Here is a 19717-nt window from a genome sequence, read left to right on the forward strand (position 1 = left end):
GACCTCTTTGGAAACGGTCCATCTAGCTGACCGTGTTAGACAGCTTTTAGTTCAAAGGTATGGCAGTTCTTCTTTTACAGATTGGGAATGTCTTTTCACCATTCGTAGACCTGTATATAAGGAATGGTGTGTTGAGTTGATGAGTACTGTATCACTTGATACAAATATAGTTAGAATAGATGATAGAAGATTTCTTAGGTTTATCCTTGGCGGTAGGATGTACAGAATGTCCATGCTGGACATGGCCAGGGCCTTACAGATATATACTCCTGGTGAGTTGCTATTACCCCATTGTACAAACTTGATTCATTATGGTGAACGGGTAGATAGTAACTTTGACGCTGATGCCATTTGGAGGCGTATGTCATATCTTGATGTTTTTACACGAGCAGGAGGACACTCCTATACACATATTGACAGAGCCGAGCTTCGTATTATTCATAGATTTTTGGCTAACTCGATTACACAAAGAGGTCATAATAAAGAAAAAATTACCTTATATGATTTATTCTACCTAAAGTGTATTCGGGATCCTAGAAGCTTTGTCAATATCCCTTATTGTGTTGCTTTTTATTTATCTAAAATGGTAGAGGGAATGCAGGACGGGAGTATAATAGGAGAAGGTATTTTTGTTACTCTCATTGGAGAGTATTTAGGTGTTGATAGGAACCAAGGGGTCCATTACAGATTTGTAGAGAACAGGTTGAGCCCTTAGGATTGAAAGTTTATGTGGGTGCTAAGGTATTGAAAAGTAGATGTAACCAGGAAGTACCCTATGAGGGATCTCATCCTCAGGTAGAGAGAGGCTCAGACAAGGAAATGGAGGAGGCGGAAGACATTAGGGATGTCTTTAGAGATGCTATTCTTAACGTCCACGTTCGTATAGATGAGGAAGAAATGACGAACGCGGCAAGACATAGTATGTATGAGCAGTGGAACTCCGAGCGAGTATACGAGGATTATAGGCGACGCCAACACGATAGCTGGTTAGTTCATCAGCACCAAATCATGAGCCAGCTATCATATCAGGTACCAAATAACTATGTACCTACGCGACCTGCTCATTTTCCGCCACATAGCCCCGATATCCGACCACCCTTTAACCGGTACAATTTTTAAACGATAGCTGGTTAGTTCATAGCACCATTTATCATTCAGCAAACAAATGCCAATATGTTTGGAAACTTTGGTAAAATTTAATCATTTCTACGCTAATCACCCACAATAATTTAAATTGTACTGATTTCTTGCAAATGAGGGCATTGCAAGATCTTAAGTGTGGGAAGGGGTTAAATTCTTTCAGATTTTTAAAATTTTTATCTTTATACACTTAGTTACCATTAAAAATACTAGTAACGTAGTAGTTGTATTAGAATATAGTGCTCTCTGATAATAAAGAACAGCCCTAGTCTTATATACTGACTACCCAATTCTAGTAAAATTTTTCAAAATTTTCAATTAAATGAACTCAAAATCATTTTTATACATATTTATGAACGATAAAGCTAGGTGTTAACACCGAAATTATTGTTACCTCAGAAAGGACATAAATTGAGAAACAAACCAAAATGTTAAAATTCATTTAAAATGGAATAGAGAACAATAAAAAGGAAAATAAAAGCCACGTGTGGGAAAAATTACCAAGTTATCTTAAACATATGTCACATATTTCTGTAACAAATAACTGAAAATACTTTTACTTTGGACTAAAGTAAACTATTTTACCCGATGAAAGAAATGAAGAGATGGATCTACACGATGAATCAATTCCATCATTAAAAGGAAGTAAAGTCTTCCGAAAAAGACACGCGCTTCTTGATTTAGGTCAAGAAGTTGTCGTCCAGACCAGCTGTAGGTTGACGAAAAATCTAGAAAAGTCATCTCTAAAATCAGCAGGAAATCCACGGACCTCAGCATCAAACAGGGTCGCCAAGTGGTCAGATTTATCCTAACCATGAGAAGGATTTATCTCGTAAAATGGGGGGGCACCGTGCAAATTAGCTGGATAAGACTAATCAATCAGATCCCCAGAAAGGATAATCTCCTTAAAGATTAAAAATCAGCTTTTAAGCCTGATATTACTCAATCCTAGAGATTGACCTTAAAGATTGAGAATTCAAACTCATGGAATTCAATGATATTTAAACTCGAGCTTGAACGAGAAAATATTTTGATAAAATTACAAACCGATTTGTTTTCTAAAAACCCATTTTCAATGCGTTCATTATCATTGAACGTAAAATCCTAGGAAATCACCTGGAATTCATTAGGTCACCTGAACCAAATCGGGTGTCAACCGTAAGAACGGTGGTTGCATAGCATGGTCAAAGACAGAACCTTGTGCCAGATCGAAAAATCATAAGGGTGAGCTTTACTATTGCTCCTACCAAGGATAGTAATTGCGTCCGACACGTTATAGACCATAATTAAAAGCATGTCAGGGGACATTGCCTTAACAGTTGCTTGTTCAACGCTTTCCTTTACAACCGGACGGTAGTTTATCGAAAGGTAATATACGGGACAAGTAAACTGGACGTGTTGCTTTCCTAATACAAGGTTAGCAAGTGGGTGACACAAAACAACAAGTTTTGAGCTAAAATTTTCAAATCTGAAACCCACCAATCCCACAAAAATATTTTACAAACACCGGTGAAGGGTTAATCCGGAAAACTTATCTAGGGTAAAAGCTAGATTGAATTTTTAAAATATCAAATATTTTCATAAAGATCCAATTTCCTTAAGGATCTACATTTTCATAGTCATGTGGGACTGTAAACTGCCTTTCAAATGTGCACTTTGCTTTGGAAACCGAAAGTAAATCGGCTATTTGATTGCAAGTGTCGTTGACCTAAACCCGAGGCAACTGTGGATGACACACCCACCTTTAACCATGGTTCTATCGTTACTATCATTGTTTATACCGCCGTATAGAAATCACTGATGTACAAAGTGTGAAGAATAAAGAAGTGATTCTAGTATTTCAAGACGATATTGCTTGAGGACAAGCAACGCTTAAGTGTGGGAATATTTGATAATGCTAAAAACGAACATATATTTCATAGCATTATTCCTCAAAAAGACAAGCTTTTAGTTGCAATTGTTCTATTTACAAGTGATATTCGTTTAAATAATAAAAGGTGAAGACAAAAGACAGATTCGACGAATTGAAGACGCAAACGACCAAAAAGCTCAAAAGTACAAAATACAATCCAAGAGGTTCCAATTATTGATAAGAAACGTCTCGAAATTACAAGAGTACAAGATTCAAAAAGCAAAGTACAAGATATTAAATTATACGCAAGGACGTTCGAAAATCCGGAACCGGGACCAGAGTCAACTCTCAACGCTCGACGCAACGGATTAAAAATTACAAGTCAACTATGCACATAAATATAATATAATATTTAAATAATTCTTATAATTATTTAATATATTATATTTATTTATAAAACCGTCGACAGAAGAAAACAACCAAATATGAGCCTCCCCAGCTGGCCATGCGATCGCATGGCCTGGAAGGCATAAATCCATGCGATCGCATGAGCCCCAGTTCCAGCCCACATGCCTATAAAAATCGAGCTTTGGTGCACCACAAAATCCATCTATCTTTCTCTTCTCCATTCATACGTAATATTTATATTTATAATTTATATTTTAATTTTAATTTTAATTATAATTCTAATAATAAGGGTATGTTAACGAATGTTGTAAGGGTGTAAGTCGAAATTCTGTCCGTGTAACGCTACGCTATTTTTAATCATTGTAAGTTATGTTCAACCTTTTTAATTTAATGTCTCGTAGCTAAGTAATTATTATGCTTATTTAATCCAAAGTAATCATGATGTTGGGCTAATTACTAAAATTGGGTAATTGGGCTTTGTACCATAATTGGGGTTTAGACAAAAGAACGACACTTGTGGAAATTAGACTATGGGCTATTAATGGGCTTTATATTTGTTTAACTAAATGATAGTTTGTTAATGTTAATATAAAGATTTACAATTTGGCGTCCCTATAAATTACCATATACACTCAATCGGACACGATGGGCGAGGTATTTATATGTACGAATAATCGTTCATTTAACCGGACACGGGAATGGATTAATAGCCACTAGAATAATTAAAACAGGGGTGAAATTATGTACAAGGAAACTTGGTATAATTGATAACAAAATATTAAAACCTTGGGTTATACTCATCGACATCCTGGTATAATTATTAAACAAAGTATTAAAATCTTGTTACAATTTAAGTCCCCAATTAGTTGGAATATTTAACTTCGGGTATAAGGATAATTTGACGAGGACACTCGCACTTTATATTTATGACTGATGGACTGTTATGGACAAAAACCAGACGGACATATTAAATAATCCAGAACAAAGGACAATTAACCCATGGGCATAAAACTAAAATCAACACGTCAAACATCATGATTACGGAAGTTTAAATAAGCATAATTCTTTTATTTCATATTTAATTTCCTTTATTTTATATTTAATTGCACTTCTAATTATCGCATTTTTATTGTTATTGTATTTAATAGCACTTTTAATTATCGTACTTTTTAATTATCGCAAGTTTATCACATTTTTATTATTCGCAATTCCATTATCGTTATTTACTTTACGCTTTAAATTAAGTCTTGTATTTATTTATTATTTTACATTTGGTTTTAACTGCGACTAAAGTTTTAAAATCGACAAACCGGTCATTAAACGGTAAAAACCCCCCTTTATAATAATAATATTACTTATATATATATTTGTATTTTTATAAAAGTAAACTAATATAGCGTTAAGCTTTGTTTAAAGATTTTCCCTGTGGAACGAACCGGACTTACTAAAAACTACACTACTGTACGATTAGGTACACTGCCTATAAGTGTTGTAGCAAGGTTTAAGTATATCCATTCTATAAATAAATAAATATCTTGTGTAAAATTGTATCGTATTTAATAGTATTTCCTTGTAAAATTTAATAGTATTTTATACCCCTTAGCTTTAACATCAAGTATTTTTGGCGCCGCTACCGGGGATCAATCTAGCTTAAAAGCAGGAAGCACAATGCTAATAATAAAAAAAAAAAAAATTTTAGTTTACTTTTATTAAAATTCATTTTTATAAAAATACGTTTTAAATATTCGAAAATATAAAAAGAAAAACAAAAATATAAATATTTTTTTTAGAGTTTGGTAAATATTTAAGTTTTATAAAGTTTCTTTATTTCTATTTTTTTTTAGTTTGTAAAAATATAAGTTTTATTTAATTAATAAATATATTTTATATTTTACAGCAAAAAAAAAAAATTTTATTAATTCGGCCTGTACTGTAGCAGCCCACTCTGTGGCCAGAAACCCTAGCCCATGCGATCGCATGGCTGGGCAACTGAGGACTCATGCGATCGCATGAGCCCATCTGACACGCCAGACTGCAGCATGCATTAATTACGGATAATAATAATTATTATTATATTTAAACCCTAATTAGGGTTATATATTATATATATTAATTTAGTTTTTATTATTAATTTATATTTTTAGTTTAATTAGTTTATTTAAATTGTAAAATTAATAGTTTTAATAAATAAATAATATAAAAATAATATTTTTATAAAAATTGTACTTTTTACAACTTTTTATATATTTTTATATTTTTTCCCTTTTTAATCGTTTTAGCGTAACTTTTGTATTTTTTGCTCATATTTAGTTTTAATTCATAGTCTTTGCCATAGTTATTTTTACTTCTAGAATTTTTAGGCTTTGCCGTAGAATTCCTTAAGTGCTTTTTCTTTAGACTAAGATTTAAGTGCTTTAGAATTTTGCTACGCAGTTTTTAGATTTTAGTACCTTTTTAAGTTATTTCCATTTGGGATTTAGTTTTTCCTGTAAGCTTTAATATTTTTAGACGACTTTTTCCTATGTATCAATTATCAATTATCATTCCAATTCTAATAATAAGGGTATGTTAGCGAATGTTGTAAGGGTGTAAGTCGAAATTCTGTCCGTGTAACGCTACGCTATTTTTAATCATTGTAAGTTATGTTCAACCTTTTTAATTTAATGTCTCGTAGCTAAGTAATTATTATGCTTATTTAATCCGAAGTAATCATGATGTTGGGCTAATTACTAAAATTGGGTAATTGGGCTTTGTACCATAATTGGGGTTTGGACAAAAGAATGACACTTGTGGAAATTAGACTATGGGCTATTAATGGGATTTATATTTGTTTAACTAAATGATAGTTTGTTAATGTTAATATAAAGATTTACAATTGGGCATCCCTATAAATTACCATATACACTCGATCGGACACGATGGGAGGGGTATTTATATGTACGAATAATCGTTCATTTAACCGGACACGGGAATGGATTAATAGCCACTAGAATAATTAAAACAGGGGTGAAATTATGTACAAGGAAACTTGGTATAATTGATAACAAAATATTAAAACCTTGGGTTACACTCAGTCAATATTCTGGTGTAATTATTAAACAAAGTATTAAAATCTTGTTACAGTTTAAGTCCCCAATTAGTTAGAATATTTAACTTCGGGTATAAGGATAATTTGACGAGGACACTCGCACTTTATATTTATGACTGATGGACTGTTATGGACAAAAACCAGACGGACATATTAAATAATCCAGAACAAAGGACAATTAACCCATGGGCATAAAACTAAAATCAACATGAAAGGACCCGTTCATATACATTATAAACGATTCACAATAGTTGATTACATCGCGAGGTATTTGACCTCTATATGATACATTTTACAAACATTGCATTCGTTTTTAAAAGACAAACTTTCTTTACAACGAAAGTTGACGGCATGCACACCATTTCATAATACATCCAACTATAATTGGCTTAATAATAATCTTGATGAACTCAATAACTCGAATGCAACGTCTTTCAAAATATGCCATGAATGACTCCAAGTAATATCCTTAAAATGAGCTAATGCACAGCGGAAGATTTCTTTAATACCTGAGAATAAACATGCTTTAAAGTGTCAATCAAAAGGTTGGTGAGTTTATAGGTTTATCATAACAATCATTTCAATATATTAATAGACCACAAGATTTCCGTTTATAAATATATGTACACTCGCAAGTGTATAAAAGTATTCTATAAGTTGTAGGCACCCGGTAACAAGCCTTAACGTTCATGTTTTACCCTCTGAAGTACACCAGATCAGGTGTGTTTAAAATAACCTCGAAGTACTAAAGCATCCCATAGTCAGGATGGGGTTTGTCAGGCCCAATAGATCTATCTTTAGGATTCGCGCCTACCGTACATAGACAAGTAGTTTAATGTTACCAAGCTAAGGGTATATTTCTGGTTTAAACCCACGTAGAATTAGTTTTAGTACTTGTGCCTATTTCGTAAAACATTTATAAAAACAGCGCATGTATTCTCAGTCCCAAAAATATATATAAAAGGGAGCAAATGAAACTCACAATACTGTATTTCGTAGTAAAAATACATATAACGTCATTTAACAAGTGCAAGGTTGGCCTCGGATTCACGAACGTATCAATATTGAGATTCAATATTGCAGGAAAGTACGTAGATGCAACGGAGATGATAAACACTAGATTGACCTCACGAGCATACCCATGAACCATACCCATCACCTCCATAGCTATAACCCATAATTTCCTTAGCTTCGACTCATTCAAAAAAACTATTTTGAAATCACTCGGACAGCACTCCGTCGTAATATTTTATGTATACTAATAATATCTTGAAATAATACAGAGCAAATATATATATATATATATATATATATATATATATATATATATATATATATATATATACATAAATTGATTGATAGAGTTTAGAGAAATATATTTTCAAGTTTCTATGAAATAATGAAACCTATTGAATTCTATTTATAATAGATTTTTGAATTATTAAAGTGAATTATTAAAGTATGAATTATTAAAGTGAATTATTAAAGTATGAATTATTAAAGTGAATTATTAAAGTATGAATTATTAAAGTGACTTATTAAAGTATAAATTATTAAAGTGAATTATTAAAGTATGAATCATTAAAGTGAATTATTAAAGTGAATTATTAAAGTATGAATTATTAAAGTGAATTATTAAAGTATGAATTATTAAAGTAAATTATTAAAGTTAAAGTAAAGTAAAAGTAAAAGTAAAGTAAAGGTATAGTTAAAGTATAGTAAAAGTATAAAAATTATGTATGTATAATACGCGTATAAATATATATAATATTAATTTAAATCGTTATATATATTTAATGAAATAAAATATAAATATCGTTATATTTATTATACTGGTTAAGTAATGAGTTGTCAAAAGTGATTCTAGATATTTATAAAAGTTATATACATTTTAATAATAAAGTTCTTTTTAAACTGAAAACGTCTTTGTACGTTTGAAAATAGATTAATAGAATATTATGGAAACCAATTCTCCAATAACTTTTGTCTAACTTTCGTAAATGACACTTTTTTTTTTATTTATAAATAGCTTTACAAATTATTCTGAATATCGGTAAGAGGAATAGATTTTCTCAAATTATAGTGGACCACTCAACAGAGACTTGTAATCATAATTCAATGTTTCTGATAATTCAATCATTTAATATATTTTTTTTTAATTTCGTGGAAAATCATATTGAAACAAATACGTTCGTGTAAAGTATTATACATTTAATACTTTATTAATATTCTCAAGTTATAATATATATATACATAACATATCTATTTATATATAACGGTTCGTGAATCGTCGGAATTTGGTCGAGGTTATAATGAATGTATGAACACAGTTTAAAATTCTTGAGATTTAACTTAACAAACTTTGCTTATCGTGTCGGAATAATATAAAGATTAAAGTTTAAATTTGGTCGGAAATTTCTGGGTCGTCACAGTACCAACCCGTTAAAGAAATTTCGTCCCCGAAATTTGATATAGGTCGTCATGACTAACAATGAGAATGTTATTATAACGATTATAGAGTTTTATCATGTTCAAGAAGAATGGATAAAATAATTCGATTACTCGAAGCGTGTGAGTGAAGTTATCGTAAATGAATGAAATAAGATAATAGTGATTCGTTGTATCTTTTAACGTCATCGCGATTGATCTCCGAAAAGAAAATCTTTGTAATCTATATTGGATTTGATTATTCGACGATTAAGGAAATTATGATCCTCTTCGAATTAATGCGATAATCTATTTTGATTTCTCTATCGGATATTTCACTATAAATCCACCTCATTTGTTTTCTTACAACTCACACCTTCTCAACTCATATTTTAAAGTATTTGTCAATATGCTTCATCCAGTGCTGATTCTTGATATACTCCCCACTTTCATATCTGTCGCTCTTCTTTTTCATCTGCCTCCGGAAGAATCTATTTACTTCTACTATACTCTTGATTTTATAGTGTTTTTAGTTCTCCCGTGTCTTTATATTGCAATATGCATTGATATATACAGTTTGTGATTTCTGGGTTGTTGTTGGGTTTTATATCTTCCCTTATATTTCAAAGTCCTTGCTTCTTCTATAATCATTGTCATCCACAGTTAATGCTCTCTTCTATTTGCTATGATTTATACTCCCATTTCTAGTTTGGAGATTTGTCCTTTCGTTTCTTCTTCTTGCGATTAAGCACCGCTTGTAATGGTCCAGAATTCGCAGATATAAATTTTGGAATGAACATTGTTAATGTTCTAGGAAGAAAATTGTAATGACACGATCTTGACTTGTCAAATTACCAGAATACCTCGGAAAAGGCCGAATCATCAAGAAATATTTTCTTGATATTTAGAGATCAAAGAGAATACAAGAGTCGTGTAACATAGCACATGATGACGTTATGATCTGTGAATCATCATGTTCCATTTAGAAACTCAGCATGAATTACTGTAATATAATCACGTTGATCAAGTGTCATTATATTATACTAACTCATGCTTCAGCTCCCAACACTTCTTCAAGAATATTCCTATTTTAAACTCGAATGTTTCAGAATTTAGAAACTAAAATAGTTTCTTTTATGATATAATACAGATAGCCCGAAGAGGTAAATGATTTCAGATAAGAATAATTATAAAAATATCTTCAGAAGTATGGATGATATTTATAATGAAAGATACGATGATATCTTAGAATGTCTAATATCAGAGGATGATGAAGGATATTATCCGTAGGGATTTAGAGTCAGGAGCAAGGTATTCGTTAATGACTTCAGCAAGTACTGAATCATTTGGATTCTTTGAAGGAAGGTTCAGCCTTTGTGATTTGTCCACAGCCTCCTTCATACTTTGCTCAATCCGTTTTCCAGTTCCAAAGCTTCTCTTTTTCTGAGCTCTGCTAATATACTATCCTTTATCATCCAACTTTTTACTGTTAAGGTCGTTTATAGTTTTTGCTGCTTCATCAGCATTTTTCAAAATTTCGAGAACTGGTTCGCAGTTTAGGGTGTTTTTCAGAAATTTCTCATTCAAAGAATGTAAGTCTTGGAGGTAGACGTTGTGTGTATATGTAATTGTTGATGTAGACATGCTGCGTGGTTTCAAAATACTGATTACTGATTCTCAATAATTGGTATGGCAATTCTTGTTATAAGGTACGAATGAGTATATGATAGGGTTTCGATAATTATAATGATTTTTTTTTTTTTTTGAAAGTCAAAGATCAGTGAAGTTGTTGGTAAGTTTATTGCTAATGTGGTGAATATAAACGATTCTCCGGTAACGTTGGCGAAAGGGCAACGTATCTATTGAGGTTATAATAAGACTGTTTTGATTGAGAAGTCGAAGTTGACTTGCTGGAGATGTGACAAAACTGTCTATTTTGAAACGGAATTGAAAAGTTATTTTAGCTAGTAAATGCCAAAGGGTCTAACACGGATATGTGTCAAACTATGACTTGGGTTTTGAGAGTTTTTCAGGTGTATAACTGTGGGTAACATGTGGTTGGATCATCATCTCGATTGTTCCTTAGTTGAAGTGTCTTCAGGAATTTCGAAGGGTTTGAGCACATATTGTAATCGTTAATACATATGATGTTCTAACACAGTTTTGAAGTCAAAGTATAGCTTTGAAAGATATAGGAATCTAAGAGTGATGATACTGGTTATATTTCAAATTGAATTATGCGATTTCAAAATCAGAATATGTAATTGAATTTGAATGAGTATGATTGTTTTGATTTATATGAAAGAATGGATATTGTTGTGAAAGTAGGGAGTATAGTTGATGATTGCTGAATCAGTTTCAAAAAATGTAATATATTAATTGTGAATTTATATATCTCTCGGGTATTACCTACCCGTTAAAAATTTTTCACAATTAATATTTTGTACAAAAGAAGTTTATTACAGTCTTTATGAAAATATATGTGTATATTTTCTTTAGATGTAATATAGATTTAATGAGTTAATATTAAATTAAACTCATTTGTTTTATGGTTGGAACTAGAATTGAGTAATCCCTAAAACTTTATAAATTGCATAAGTATTTCTTCAATAATATTGAAATTATGAATCATTACTTTGTTATTTGTTGGTTTTCGTGAAATTCTTGTGAACTTCGCAAGGTACGAATGATGTAATTTGAAAAGTTTCGAGTACATCGATGATGAAAGTGTAAAATCAAACATATATTCGAATAATACACTTGATTTATTATGAATTGGATTTTTATTGAATTGAGACAGAGATTGTAATTAACGATGGTTAAGTTGCGAACGAAGGACGTACATCATTGCATATTTGTAATATGAATTAACTGAGTAGTTAAGATTCACACATAATAGCTTAGTACGGGAAGATTTATTATGGTTTAAAAATTTATACATATAAAATATGCATATAAATCTTTCGATTGGAAATGAGTTAATACTTCATAACTCGTTGATACAATATATTTGTTGTTGATTCGTAATGATGTCCACAATGATTCTTGAACTGACAGAGTTTGTGATGTTACAGGTGCTGTTGATTCTGACGATACTGACGGCACTGACTGTGTTGATGATGCTACGGTCCTGTTGATGTTGTTGGTAAAACAAATCTAGCTTTTAAATCGTACACCATTTTCGATCAAAGTTTCTACTCTACCATCTCCGTTCACTCATCCGATTTACGGTTAGAATTAAATAATCTCTAAGATTTTGGAGATTACATAACTACCGCAGAGGTATCTCTTCAATGAAGTTTATGAATTAATACTTCATCGTTTGTTGTTGTTGATATTCCTGGATATTTACAGGGGGAATGACGTTGATGTTTGAGATACAGATTGTGATGTTGCGGTGTGGGATGTGGATGTTGTTATTGGTGGTGGTGATGGTACTGTTGGTGTTGCAGATGGTGGTACTGTTTATGCTGCTGGTGCTGCTGCTGGTGTTTGTAACCTTTGCACCATATTCTCCAAAGCCACTACCCGAGCGCGAAGCTCGTTCACTTCTTCTATTACACCGAGGTGATTGTCGGTTCGGACGAGCGGATAAATAAAATCTAGAATTTGGTGTAGTATGTAATCGTGATGAGATACTCTAGAAATAAGAGAGAAAATGGTGTTTCGGATAGGTTCGTCGGTAAGTGCTTAAGGTTCTTCGCCAAGAGGGCAATGTGGTGGATGGAAGGGATCACCTTCTTCTTGTCTCCAATGATTAAGGAGGCTACGAACCCATCCTCAATTCATCCAGAATAGATGATGACTAATTGGTTGATCCATTCCGGTCACACTGCTTTCGGAACTTGAGTGGGATTCCATTTCGGAATCCGAGGGACTTGAACTAATGACAAATTCCATTTCGTACGATTGAATAAAGAATTTTTCGATATGAAATGATTTTCCCGCTATCGGGTGGTATTCTAATTATATAGAGCAAAAGGTTTCGTAGATTATGGAGGAATTTACAGAATATGTCAGGCAAAGTTTACAGTAACAGATACGCTAAGATATGAATTAGCAGATACGCTAAGATATGAATTTTGTCTATACACTATTCATGCAATAAATGCAATAAGATGTGTCTAGACTAAGAATGATAAGCAGGTAATTTTCGACAAGAATGATGAGCAAAACTTTTGAAATGCAGACACGGTCGAAGTCCAGACTCACTAATGCATCCTAACGACTATCAGTTAGACACACTAATGCAGACCTGGTTCGCTAAGACCACCGCTCTGATACCAACTGAAAGGACCCGTTCATATACATTATAAACGATTCACAATAGTTGATTACATCGCGAGGTATTTGACCTCTATATGATACATTTTACAAACATTGCATTCGTTTTTAAAAGACAAACTTTCTTTACAACGAAAGTTGACGGCATGCACACCATTTCATAATACATCCAACTATAATTGGCTTAATAATAATCTTGATGAACTCAATAACTCGAATGCAACGTCTTTCAAAATATGCCATGAATGACTCCAAGTAATATCCTTAAAATGAGCTAATGCACAGCGGAAGATTTCTTTAATACCTGAGAATAAACATGCTTTAAAGTGTCAACCAAAAGGTTGGTGAGTTCATAGGTTTATCATAACAATCATTTCAATATATTAATAGACCACAAGATTTCCGTTTATAAATATATGTACACTCGCAAGTGTATAAAAGTATTCTATAAGTTGTAGGCACCCGGTAACAAGCCTTAACGTTCATGTTTTACCCTCTGAAGTACACCAGATCAGGTGTGTTTAAAATAACCTCGAAGTACTAAAGCATCCCATAGTCAGGATGGGGTTTGTCAGGCCCAATAGATCTATCTTTAGGATTCGTGCCTACCGTACATAGACAAGTAGTTTAATGTTACCAAGCTAAGGGTATATTTCTGGTTTAAACCCACGTAGAATTAGTTTTAGTACTTGTGCCTATTTTGTAAAACATTTATAAAAACAGCACATGTATTCTCAGTCCCAAAAATATATATAAAAGGGAGCAAATGAAACTCACAATACTGTATTTCGTAGTAAAAATACATATAACGTCATTTAACAAGTGCAAGGTTGGCCTCGGATTCACGAACGTATCAATATTGAGATTCAATATTGCAGGAAAGTACGTAGACGCAACAGAGATGATAAACACTAGATTGACGTCACGAGCATACCCATGAACCATACCCATCACCTCCATAGCTATAACCCATAACTTCCTTAGCTTCGACTCATTCAAAAAAACTATTTTGAAATCACTCGGACAGCACTCCGTCGTAATATTTTATGTATACTAATAATATCTTGAAATAATACAGAGCAGATATATATATATATATATATATATATATATATATATATATATATATATATATATATATATACATAAATCGATTGATAGAGTTTAGAGAAATATATTTTCAAGTTTCTATGAAATAATGAAACCTATTGAATTCTATTTATAATAGATTTTTGAATTATTAAAGTATGAATTATTAAAGTGAATTATTAAAGTATGAATTATTAAAGTGAATTATTAAAGTATGAATTATTAAAGTGACTTATTAAAGTATGAATTATTAAAGTATATTATTAAAGTATGAATTATTAAAGTGAATTATTAAAGTGAATTATTAAAGTATGAATTATTAAAGTGAATTATTAAAGTATGAATTATTAAAGTAAATTATTAAAGTTAAAGTAAAGTAAAAGTAAAAGTAAAGTAAAGGTATAGTTAAAGTATAGTAAAAGTATAAAAACTATGTATGTATAATACGCGTATAAATATATATAATATTAATTTAAATCGTTATATATATTTAATGAAATAAAATATAAATATCGTTATATTTATTATACTGGTTAAGTAATGAGTTGTCAAAAGTTATTCTAGATATTTATAAAAGTTATATACATTTTAATAATAAAGTTCTTTTTAAACTGAAAACGTCTTTGTACGTTTGAAAATAGATTAATAGAATATTATGGAAACCAATTCTTCACTAACTTTTGTCTAACTTTCGTAAATGACACTTTTTGTATTTATTTATAAATAGCTTTACAAATTATTCTGAATATCGGTAAGAGGAATAGATTTTCTCAAATTATAGTGGACCACTCAACAGAGACTTGTAATCATAATTCAATGTTTCTGATAATTCAATCATTTAATATATATATTTTTTTAATTTCGTGGAAAATCATATTGAAACAAATACGTTCGTGTAAAGTATTATACGTTTAATACTTTATTAATATTCTCAAGTTATAATATATATATACATAACATATCTATTTATATATAACGGTTCGTGAATCGTCGGAATTTGGTCGAGGTTATAATGAATGTATGAACACAGTTTAAAATTCTTGAGATTTAACTTAACAAACTTTGCTTATCGTGTCGGAATAATATAAAGATTAAAGTTTAAATTTGGTCGGAAATTTCTGGGTCGTCACACAACACGTCAAACATCATGATTACGGAAGTTTAAATAAGCATAATTCTTTTATTTCATATTTAATTTCCTTTATTTTATATTTAATTGCACTTCTAATTATCGCATTTTTATTGTTTTTGTATTTAATAGCACTTTTAATTATCGTACTTTTTAATTATCGCAAGTTTATCGCATTTTTATTATTCGCAATTCCATTATCGTTATTTACTTTACGCTTTAAATTAAGTCTTGTATTTATTTATTATTTTACATTTGGTTTTAACTGCGACTAAAGTTTTAAAATCGACAAACCGGTCATTAAACGGTAAAAACCCCCCTTTATAATAATAATATTACTTATATATATATTTGTATTTTTATAAAAGTAAACTAATATAGCGTTAAGCTTTGTTTAAAGATTTTCCCTGTGGAACGAACCGGACTTACTAAAAACTACACTACTGTACGATTAGGTACACTGCCTATAAGTGTTGTAGCAAGGTTTAAGTATATCCATTCTATAAATAAATAAATATCTTGTGTAAAATTGTATCGTATTTAATAGTATTTCCTTGTAAAATTTAATAGTATTTTATACCCCTTAGCTTTAACATCAATATTTTGGCCAGAAAACGTTGCAATTTATAGACCTGGCCAAAGAATTGGGGCCATGCGATCGCATGGATTTACTTCTTCCAGGCCATACGATCGCATGGCCTGCTGTCACAAATATTTTTTGTTCCAAAACATGGGCTGCCAACATAATTTAATATATATAATATAATATATATAATTTTATATAATTATATATATATATATATTATATTCTTGTGCATAGTTGACTTGTACTTTCAGCTCTGTTGAGTTGTACGTTGTTACTCGATTTATGTCCCGGTTCCGGATTTTCGAACGTCTTTTCGTATGCTTAGATATCTTGTACTTTGCGTTCTGCGACTGGTACTCTTATCAATATTTAGACGTTATTCATCAATAAATTGAACCACTTGGATTATAACTTGTACTTTTGTGCATTCTGGTGAATTGCGTCTTCAAATCGTCAATTCTGCCTTTTGTCTTCTCCTTTTATTATTTAAACGAATATCACTTGTAAATAGAACAACTGCAACTAAAAGCTTGTCTTTCTGGAAGGGTAATGCTATGAAATATATGTTCGTTTGTAGCATTATCAATCGACACGAAGAAGAATAGCATTAGTGACATGCTTGTGGTAAGATATTTTCCCGAAGTATTTCCGGAAGAATTACCGGGATTACCTCCGCATAGATCTATAGAATTTCGAATAGACCTAGTACTGGGAGCTGCACTAGTGGCTCGTGCTCCGTATAGACTCGCACCGTCTGAAATGAAAGAACTACAAAGTCAGTTGCAGGAATTGCTAGATCGTGGATTTATTCGACCGAGTACTTCACCATGGGGAGCTCCGATCCTGTTCGTTAAGAAGAAAGATGGATCCTTCCGAATGTGTATAGACTACCGCGAGTTAAACAAGCTAACTATCAAAAATCAGTACCCATTGCCGAGAATTGATGACTTGTTTGATCAGCTGCAAGGATCACGTGTTTACTCCAAAATTGACCTAAGATCGGGTTACCATCAGTTGCGAGTAAAAGAAGAAGATATTCCGAAGACCGCATTTAGAACACGCTACGGTCACTACGAATTTTTTGTCATGCCGTTCGGGTTGACAAACGCACCCGCTGTATTCATGGACAAAGATAGTTGTAATCGTATTCTAGTTCGTTTTCATCAAGAATTCTACTCGTATTCATTCAGTATTCGTAACCGTATTATACCCAGCTTCTAAATGTATTTACTATTGGTATATACATATAAAATCATTACCTTAGCAGCCCTATATCAGCCATCAAACATGTGGGAACCATTCTTTGTAATCTAGTGTGAATTATTTAGCAAGATTACAAAAAATATTATTAATCATTCATGAATTATTTACAAGAAAACAAAACTTACACATCCTTTATATCTAATCCATATACCACGACCCAAAACACATACAAACACCTTCATTCTTCAATTTTCTTCATCTAGTTGATCTCTCTCAAGTTCTATCTTCAAGTTCTAAGTGTTCTTCATAAATTCTATAAGTTCTAGTTTCATAAAATCAAGAAGACCTCAAGATTTCTTTCAATCCTTTTAATCCAATCCAACAACTCATCAAAGATCAAGAATTTCCATCTAATCACAGTAAATTTTCATCTCATAATCAAGGTAATAAACTTATTCAAGCTTTGGTTCAATTCTTATAAACATAACTATCTTAAATCAAGATAGAATTCTTACTTGAACTTGTTTTCGTGTCATGATTCTACTTCAAGAACTTCCAAGCCATTAAAGATCCTTTGAAGCTCAAGTTTATTTCTCATCATTTCTAGTAGATTTACCTACTATACTTGAGGTAGTAACGATGTTCATAACATCATTCAATTCTTACTTATATAACTATCTTATTCGAAGAAAATAACTTGTAATCACTAGAACATAGTTTAGTTAATTCTAAACTTGTTCGCAAACAAAGTTAATCCTTCTAACTTAACTTTTAAAAACAATTAAACACATATTTTATATCTATATTATATGCTAACATAAGGATTTAAAACTTGGAAACACGAAGAACACCGTAAAACCGGACATACGCCGTCGTAGTAAAACCGGGGACTGTTTCGGGTTGGATAATAATAAAAAAAAACTATCTTAGACTTTGATTTAAAGATTTGTATTTTGGGAAAATAATATTTCATATAAACATGAAAACATATCCAAAAATTATGGTTAAACTCAAAGTAGAAGTATGTTTTTCAAAATGGTCATCAAGATGTCGTTCTTTTAACGGAAATGACTACCTCTTTCAAATATGGACTTGTAACCTGTAACTCCAACTGAATACCACTACTTTTTCAGTTTAGTTCTAAATACTACAGTTCGTTACAAAACCATAGCAATTTGAATCACTCAAAACCGATTTATAACGAAGAAAATATGGGCAAAACAAGATTGGTTAGAAATCACCAAAATAGCTACGGGATTATTTTGCAAAAATCTATACTAACCATGTCTTAGATAAATTTTCTTGTATTATACATGTATTTATACATATTTCCTTGTACTATACTAGTCTTGGTTAATCGTAAGACACATGTACACAATACGTCGAGATAACTTCAAAGACAACAGTTTGTACAGTGGGTCGTGATTAAACCTTAGACAATATATATACAATACGTCAGATAATTCGTAAGACACATGTACACAACACGTCGAGATAACTTCAAAGACAATAGTTGTACAATGGGTCGTGATTGAGCCTTAGACAATATATTTACAATACGTCAGATAAATCGTAAGACACATGTACACAACACGTCGAGATAACTTCAAAGACAATAGTTGTACAATGGGTTGTGATTGAGTCTTAGACATTATATTTACAATACATCTTGATTATTCCAGGGTGATGTATTGAACTATATATATGGACTACTAATTTTGGACTGCTAACATTGGACTACTAACGTTGGACTGCTAACTTGACAACTTAAATCATCAACACGTAAATAAAAATATGATTTGAATATATTTATCATACTTTGATATATATGTATATATTTGTTATAGGTTCGTGAATCGATCCGTGGCTAGGTCTGATTTTTTGACGAATTGAAAATTTGTAAAAGTGAGTTTCATTATTCCCTTTTATTATATTTTTGGGCTGAGAATACATGCGCTGTTTTATAAACTGTTTTACGAAATGGACACAAGTACTTAAACTATATTCTATGGTTGAATTACGAATACCGAATATCGCCTCTTGTTAGCTTGGTAGCCTAAGAATTAGGGAAATGACCCCTAATTGACGCGAATCCTAAAGATAGATCTATGGACCTTGACACGTCCCATTCGGGTTACGAATACTTTAGTACTTCGATTGATATATACTGATTGCGACGGCCGGTATATAGCATGCAGATTGTGAAATGCCTGTATGCGGGGGATATTCTATATGCATCCTGTTAGTTCGGTTACCAAGTGTTCACCATATGAATGATTTTATCTTTATGCAGATTGCGAAATGCCTGTATAAAGATTATGGAAATGAAAATGAAAACGAAAATCTTGTGGTCTATTAAATTGTTAGAAATGAATATTTATGATAAACTAATGAACTCACCAACCTTTTGGTTGACACTTTTAAGCATGTTTATTCTCAGGTATGAAAGAAATCTTCCGCTGTGCATTTGCCCAATTTAAAGATATTACTTGGAGTCATTCATGACATATT

This window comes from Rutidosis leptorrhynchoides, chromosome 1 (assembly GCF_046630445.1).
Source record: "Rutidosis leptorrhynchoides isolate AG116_Rl617_1_P2 chromosome 1, CSIRO_AGI_Rlap_v1, whole genome shotgun sequence".
In the NCBI taxonomy this organism is placed as follows: Eukaryota; Viridiplantae; Streptophyta; class Magnoliopsida; order Asterales; family Asteraceae; genus Rutidosis; species Rutidosis leptorrhynchoides.